At 42.4% G+C, this 8,440-nt stretch overlaps 1 long non-coding RNA gene across 1 annotated transcript; it reads left to right on the forward strand.

Moving 5' to 3' along the window:
* The first annotated feature begins 5,486 nt into the window (after positions 1–5,486).
* Positions 5,487–8,393, forward strand: LOC310708658. Its single transcript, XR_014527127.1, has 2 exons — positions 5,487–5,793; positions 7,486–8,393. It is a non-coding gene; the product is annotated as an uncharacterized lncRNA (long non-coding RNA).
* Positions 8,394–8,440: the final 47 nt, after the last annotated feature.

Below are 8,440 nucleotides of genomic sequence, written 5' to 3' on the forward strand. Positions count from 1 at the left end.
TTCTATTAATTGTTTCAGCAATTCCTTTCCATCTTCCTCTGTTTTCTATCCTATAATTGTCTTAACACATTCTAACTTTATTTTTCCTTTTAATGCTCTAATAATCTATTTACAGTGGTGGCTCGCAAGATGAAATTAATTTGTTCTGCGAGGTTTTTCATCTTGCGAATTTTTCGTCTTGCGAAGCACGGTTAGTGGGACATTCCCGCGCTCTCCGGCCCAAGAGCGATGGTGGGGGCGCCGTCAGGCCCGTGGCTGCTTCGGCTGCCTTCTAGCTGCTCCCTTGGCTAGTGGTTTCACGAGGGCAGGGAAACCTGCAGAGAGTGCAGCAAATGCGCCTTCCCCCTCCCGCAGCAGCAGCAGCAACATGACTTAATCCATAGCAGCAGCACATTTCGGGGGGGGGGGGGAAGGCTGATCGCCGAAGAATTGATGCTTTTGAATTATGGTGCTGGAGGAGACTCTTGAGAGTCCCATGGACTGCAAGAAGATCAAACCTCTCCATTCTGAAGGAAATCAGCCCTGAGTGCTCACTGGAAGGACAGGTCCTGAAGCTAAGGAAACAAACTTGCAAGACGTTTTCGTCTTGCGAAGCAAGCCCATAGGGAAATTCGTCTTGCGAAGCAACTCAAAAAACGAAAAACTCTTTCGTCTTGCGAGTTTTTCGTCTTGCGAGGCATTCGTCTTGCGAGGTACCACTGTATACTTAATTCCTTATAACATTTCTACTAAAGCCATATAACTTCATTCCAACATTTTTCTAACATTCATTAATTTTACAGTATTTCTGTAAATAGTTATTAAACTTTTTCCAGTCTTCTTCCACCGACTCTTCTCCCTGGTCTCAGATTCTGCCAGTCATTCCCGCCAATTCCATGTAGTCCATCAACTTCATCTGCCATTCTTCCCTGGTGGGTAAATCTTGTGTCTTCCAATATTTCGCAATGAGTATTCTTGCTGCTGTTGTTGCATACATAAAAAAAGTTCTATCCTTCTTTAACACCAATTGGCCAACCATGCCCAGGAGAAAGGCCTCTGGTTTCTTAAGGAATGTATATATAAATACCTTTTTCATTTCATTATATATCATCTCCCAGAATGTCTTAATCCTTGGGCACGTCCACCAAAGGTGAAAGAATGTACCTTCAGTCTCATTACATTTCCAACATTTATTATTGGGCAAATGATAGATTTTTTCAAGCTTGACTGGTGTCATGTACCACCTGTAAATCATTTTCATTAAATTTTCTCTTAGAGCATTACATGCCGTAAATTTCATACCTGTGGTCCATAACCGTTCCCAGTCAGCCATCATTATGTTATGTCCAACATCTTGTGCCCATTTAATCATAGCTGATTTCACCGTTTCATCCTGAGTATTCCATTTCAACAGCAAGTTATACATTCTTGACAAATTCTTGGTTTTTGGATCTAACAATTCTGTTTCCAATTTTGATTTTTCCACCTGGAAACCAACTTTTTTGTCCAAATTGTATGCCTCCATTATTTGATAATAATGGAGCCAATCTCGCACTTTGTTTTTCAATTTTTCAAAGCTTGGCAATTTTATTCTCTCTCCATCTTGTTCCAGAATTTCCCAATATTTCGGCCATTTGGCCTCCATATTGAGTTTTTTCTGTGCCTTCGCTTCCATTGGTGACAACCATCTTGGGGTTTTTTCCCCTAACAAATCCTTATATCTTATCCAAACATTAAACAATGCTTTTCTAACAATATGATTTTTAAATGCTTTATGTACTTTTACCTTATCGTACCACAAATATGCATGCCAACCAAATACATTGTTAAAACCTTCTAAATCCAACACTTCAGTATTTTCAAGAAGCAGCCATTCTCTCAGCCAGCAAAAAGCAGCTGATTCATAATAAAGTTTAAGGTCTGGCAGGGCAAATCCACCTCTTTCTTTAGCATCCGTTAATATCTTAAATTTTATTCGAGACTTCTTGCCCTGCCAAACAAATCTAGAAATATCCTTCTGCCACTTCTTGAAACAATCCATCTTATCCAAAATTTGCAATGTTTGGAACAAAAATAACATCCTTGGCAGCACATTCATTTTTATCACAGCAATTCGGCCTAACAATGATAACTTCAAATTTGTCCATACTTCTAAATCCTTTTTCACTTCAGTCCAACATTTTTCATAATTATCCTTGAATAAGTTCACATTTTTAGCAGTCATGTTAACCCCTAAGTATTTCACTTTTTTAACCAATGTTAGTCCTGTCTCCTCCTGAAACTTCTCTCTCTCATTCATAGTTAAATTTTTCTCTAGAACCTTGGTTTTCATCTTATTCAACTTGAAACCTGCAATCTGTCCAAATTCTTGAATCAGTTCCAATACCCTTTTAGTGCTAGGTTCTGGCTCCTGTAAAGTCAATACTAAATCATCAGCAAATGCTTTCAATTTGTACTGTTTAGCTCCTACCTAAGTACCTTTAACCTCTTGGTCCTTTCTAATCATGTTTAGCAAAACCTCGAGGACCGATATAAAAAGCAATGGAGAAATTGGGCAACCTTGTCGTGTCCCTTTTTCAATCTTAAACTCTTCTGTCATCACATTATTCACAATTAATTTTGCCTTTTGTTCTGAATAAATTGCACCTATACCATTTTCAAAACCTTGTCCTACCCCCATTCCCTGTAGATTCTTCTTCATAAAACTCCAAGAAATCTTGTCAAAGGCTTTCTCTGCATCCACAAATATCAAGACTGCTTTAGTATTAATATTCACTTGTGGAGGCCAATTCTGGATCCCCACATCCTTCCACAGTGGGGACATTGGATTCCGGGCAGGAGTTGATCACTGTGAAGGTTTGCCAAGCGTGCCTTCCTCTTAGCACATGTCTTCCTTTCGTCCTGAGTTCGAGCATCTTCAAAGCACATGACACCTTTGGTAAAAGCTGTTCTCCAATTGGGGCACTCGCAGGCTAGTGTTTCCCAGTTGTCGGTGTTTATACTACATTTTGAAAGATTTGCCTTGATAGAGTCTTTAAACCTCTTTTGTTGACCACTAGCATTACGCTTTCCATTTTAAAGTTTGGAATAGAGTAGTTTCTTTGGAAGACAAGAATCAGGCATCTGAACAACATGACCAGTCCAATGAAGTTGATGTTGAAGAATCATTGCTTCGACACGGGTGATCTTTGCTTCTTCCAGTACAGTCATACCTCATGTTACATTTGCTTCATGTTACCTTTTTTCAGGTTGGGTCCCGCGGCGACCTGGAAGTACCGGAAAGGGTTACTTCCGTGTTTTGCCACTCGCGCATGCGTAGAAGCGCTAAATCGTGTCAACATGATTCATGGTGTCAACATGACTGTGATGTGTTACAAGTCATTAACTCCAAGCCTCATGGCCATGCCTCAGAAAACACAAACCACCCCAGCTTTTCAGAGCTGGCTATCGTGGCTTTAAACTTTGTGCATTGCTACGCCTGATGGCTGAACCGTATAAAGCACTGACTTTTATATATCTATTTTCACTGCCAAATGTTGCAGGGGGCCATTTCCCGCAGTTTGGCGCTGCTTTAGAGTTAATCGGATGACGTCAGGTTTTCGGTTAGAGCGCCAAAGGCTCATTTTGTGGGGCGCTGTGAAATGTGCGGTTTTCCCTGCTAAACACTGCACGGGCCATTTTGCCAGTGCTCGACGCAGGAATCCCTTTCCCATAATATCTTATACATTTTAGACAGCACTTTTACATTATGCAACAGGTCTCTCTCCAGTTGTGATATTTGGCAAAATCTTGATCCTGAGGGTTAGGGCGCCGAGGGCTGATTTTGTGGGGTGCAGGAAAACATAGTGTTTTCACTGCCAAATGTTGCATGGGGCCTTGTTACAGCATATGGCTCTGCTTTGGAGTTAGTCAGACAACCCCCGATTTTTGGCGAAATCTTGAAACTACTGTTTAGTGTGCTGATGGCTCATTTTTGGGGGGGCGGGGGAGCTGTGAAATGTATTTTTACAGGGGCTTTTCCTGGAGTTTGGCACCGCTTTGGAGTTAATCGGATAATGTCGTATTTTTGGCGAAATCTTTACGCTGCAGGTAAGGGTGTCGAGGGCTCATATTGTGGGGCACCATGAAACGTAGTTTTTTCACTGCCAAATGTCACATGGGGCCTTCTCCATGCATTTGGCGAAACATAGTGTTTTCTCGACAAACGTTGCAGAGGCTTTCCCCCGCAGCTCAGCACCCTTTGTAATGATTCGGCTGACCTTGGATTTTTGGCGATATCTTAACCCAGCAGGTTAGGGCGCTGAGGGCTCATTTTGTGGGGTGCTGGGAAATGTAGTGTTTTCTTTCCCCCCAAAAAAAATTTATTGTTTTTTTCACAAAAATTTAAACACAGAGACAAATAGACAAACAAACATAAATCATAACCTTATTAGGACTAATCTAATTAACATTTGTTAAGTGACTTCCTCGTATCCCCCTGGTTGGATTTCAGTGCATATCATTTTAACGGTTTTCCAAATCAATATTCTTATAAAATTAACTTAATCACTTAACATCTTTCTTACTTCCCAGTTCAGTATTAAACATATTACTTCATCACATATTACATATCTAAATCCTACGCCTATCCGCTATATGCAAGCTTTTTCCAATTAATTTAACTTAACATATTTAACTAAATAGTCATTAAATTTCGTCCATTCTTCCTGATACTCCTCCTCCTTCTGTCAGGGACTCTTCCAGTCAGATCGGCTAGCTCCGAAAAATCCATCATCTTCATCTGCCGTTCTTCCACTGTTGGTACTTCTTGCGTTTTCCAATTCTTAGCTAACAAAATTCTTGCTGCAGTTGTGGCATACAAAAATAATTTAACATCTTTTGGTGGCAATTCCAAACCTGTTATTCCAAGAAGAAAGGCCTCTGGTTTCTTTATAAATGTATATTTCAACATTTTTTTGAATTCATTATAAATCTTTTCCCAGAAGTCTTTCGCTTTGGGGCTGGTCCACCACATATGATAGAAGGTACCTTCTTTTTCTTTACATTTCCAGCAATGGTTATCACAGTTATGATAAATCTTTGCTAATTTAACAGGGGTCAGATACCATCTATACATCATTTTCATTATGTTTTCCTTTAGTTAGTACAGTACATGCAGTGAACTTGACCCCTTTCTTCCACAATCTTTCCCAATCCTCAAACATGATCTTATGTCCTACATGTCTTGCCCAATCTATCATCACTGATTTAACTTGTTCATCCTTCGTATGCCACTCTAACAATGGGAAATGTAGTGTTTTCAAAGCCCCCCCCCAATGTTTCAGGGGGCATTCTCTGGGTGTTTGGTGCTGCTTTGGAGTGAATCAGATGACATTGGACCTTTGGAGAAATCGTGACCCTGTGGGTTAGGTCCTGAAGCCTCATTTTTGGGGGGGCGCACCATAAAACATGGGGGTTTCACTGCCATGGATCACAAAACGGCTGCTGTTTTGTGCAAAGCTGGTAGATTGAGAAACTTGTATTTTATTTTTATTTTTAAAAAGATAAACTAAAGGTGTGTGCTTACAGGTCAACAGATACCAGTGTGCATGCCCATTATGACCTCAGGCAAGAATCAAGAAAATACAGGTGGTCCCTCTTAACTGACATTCTGAACTGAACAGAACTGAAGGGAGGGGCTGGTTCTGGAGCCAAGCTGTTTAGATTGGGTTTGGGTGGATGCGAAGAGGATGCCTCCAACTTCTTGGGCTTTGCTTCTCAACTTATTCTGCCTTCTGGGACCCCCCAGCCCAAGACCAACCACCTCTTGGATAGGTGAGCATGCAGATATTTTGGAATGTCAGTGTGGGGCAGGATGACCGCGTATGAAAGCTCCTTTGAGCACAAGTGCTGGCCCCCCTTTTCTCTCCCATGGAGGCCCTGAACTGGCCAGCTCCTGGTTCAGGGCCTCCAAGGGAGAGAAAAGGGAACCTCAGTTACTCTTTGCCTTCTGAGGACAATGTCTCACTCCCAGAGCCCCAAGACTTACGCCTGCTGCTCTAACAGCCTCAGGACATCCAAGGGATCATGAGCAAAGCACACAAGCCCTGCCCGCCAGATGTGAAGCACTCTACGGAGAGAATTTGGGTTTTTTAACTGGCTGAACAGAGTTTCAGCCCTTGGGGAATTTGATTTCTTAAACATACACCTTCCCCTTCCTTGTGTCCCTGGGGAGATAAGCCAATCCTGCTTTCTTCCTTTGGTAATTTAATCAGAGGAAATAAACTCTTTCAGTGGTCTAATAGATTTGCTGAATCATGAATTCTGTACATGCACAGAGGCTATACCTCTTGAAACCCCAAAGATGGGCAAGATGGGGCATTTCTCTCCACCTGGCTCCACCGGATATTGCTGATGGCCAATGAAAGCCCAAGTAGGGATTCCTAGTGGGGGATGTTGCTGTGGTATAGTGGAGGAGCAGGGCCAGGAGGCTAACTTGGACACCTGAGAACACAAAAAAGCAGCAGCAAAACAACTACATGTTTCCTTTTAAATGGGCCTTCCTGCTGAGTGTAAAGCATAGATCCTCATTTTTAAAGGGGAAAGGGAGAGAAGGTTTCTCCCAAAGTGTTAGAAGGCCACAAATAATGTAACAATAGAACATAACAAATGTGCCATTTCATGTGATACAGAATCCTATGTGCAAATCTGTTAGATTGAGAAATTTGTATTAAATAAGGGGGGGGGGGATTAAAGGTGTGTGCTTGCAGGTAAACAGATTGGAGATTTCCTGCAAGATCTTGTGAGATCTCATTGAAGTCTTGCAAGTTGTCTAGGAGAGCAAAATATGTATTGAGATTTGGGAGAGATCTTGCATGCTCTTTCAGGGACCAAAGCCATCACTGCTGCAGCGCCAAAGGCAGGTGGCTAAGGGGTGGTGAGTGTCCCACGGGGCGAAATGGGATGTACCCCCCTCAAGCTCAGGATTCCAGAACTAACAACTGTCAGTTGGGTGGGATGGAAGGCAAGGACCCACAGCCCAGGTGGGGCTCGCTAGCTTGGGGAGGAGGTGTGTGATTCCTCAGCTGGAGTAGATGCAGGACAGTTGAGGCTCACATGGCTCATCAACGCAGAAGCTATCACTGGAAAGCTGTCCTGGCCAGGCCTGTGTCCTTTGGCTCCAGTTGGGAGTGAAACGGATGACGTCTGATTTTGGGCGAAATATTTTTTTTTAAAAAAATTATGATTTTCAAGTTTATACATTTCAATAATTTTGCAGTCATTTTAACATTTCAAAACTTGACTTCCTTCCCCCTCTTTCTGCAGTTCCTTAAATTGTTTCTTCATGTCTTATGCATATCCAAATTACTTTAATTTCTTCATTTATGCATCTGCTTTAAATATATAATCTTATTAAACTGCAGGTTATTCCAATAATCCTGCCAGTGTTCTTATCTGTTTACAGTTTGTAACTATTCATTCAACCATTTCCATTCTTTAATAAAAAGTTTGTTCTCTTGCTCCTAGAAACGGTCAGCATGTGACAGAGGCCACATCCTGGGAACGGTTTGACTGGCCACCTAAACCAGGTGAGAGCAGCCAAAGAGTCTCAAATGCACAGGAACTTCCCCTGTGTGCCAAGACAGGCTCCAGAAGATTGAGCGGACAAGACCAAGCGTGGGCCCAGTGGTCAAGAAGGTGATTTCTGCAATGCTGTGGAGGGAAGTGAGGGGCAGATGGGGCTCATCCACCTATAAAGATAGCCCAGCGAGGAGAAGGAAAACTCTGATCCTGATTTGCCTTGTGGGATATCTTTGGGAGCTGAAAAGGCTAAGGAGTAAAGCCTACACAAATCTGGAGTGGAGTCCCTCAGGCGGTTGGATGGCGCCGTTTACAACCCCTTCTGACATCTCCTGCAGCCCAACTGGTGCCTAACTCTGCTTTCCTTGGAGACACATCTGCAAAGCCAAGAGAGGGAGTCTTGTCATCTGGGAAGCCCAGGACCTCCAGACACACTGCCCAGTCTTGCTCCCTGGAGAGGTCACTTTGGGACTGCTGACACTGTTGCTTGACTTTTGACCTCACCCCCGGAGGCGCACTCCATTGCTTCTCAAGACAGACAAATGACAACATTAAAAAACTATTTGAAAGAATTTTATTTCATTCAAAAAAGACAATCTGGCATGTGATTAGGACAGTGGTTTTCAGACAACGGGTGACACGTTTATTGATCCAGTTTGGAAGTCTCTGTCTTGTCTTCGCACATGCGCAGTTCCATCTAGGAGCAACAACAAGGGAAGGAGCCAAACTGTCGACTCCTGCAGCGAGACTCAGGATTTCCACTCATGCTCACAAACGTAGGAAAAAGCACCGCCTAGGATAAAAGGATGATCACAGAATAGCATGTTTGTAAAGGAACTTGATTAGAATAATAATGACGATGATGATTTTTATTTTATTTTTCTATTTGGGTTTGTGGGGA

This window comes from Podarcis liolepis, assembly GCF_965112155.1.
Source record: "Podarcis liolepis genome assembly, chromosome: 6".
NCBI lineage: Eukaryota > Metazoa > Chordata > Lepidosauria > Squamata > Lacertidae > Podarcis > Podarcis liolepis.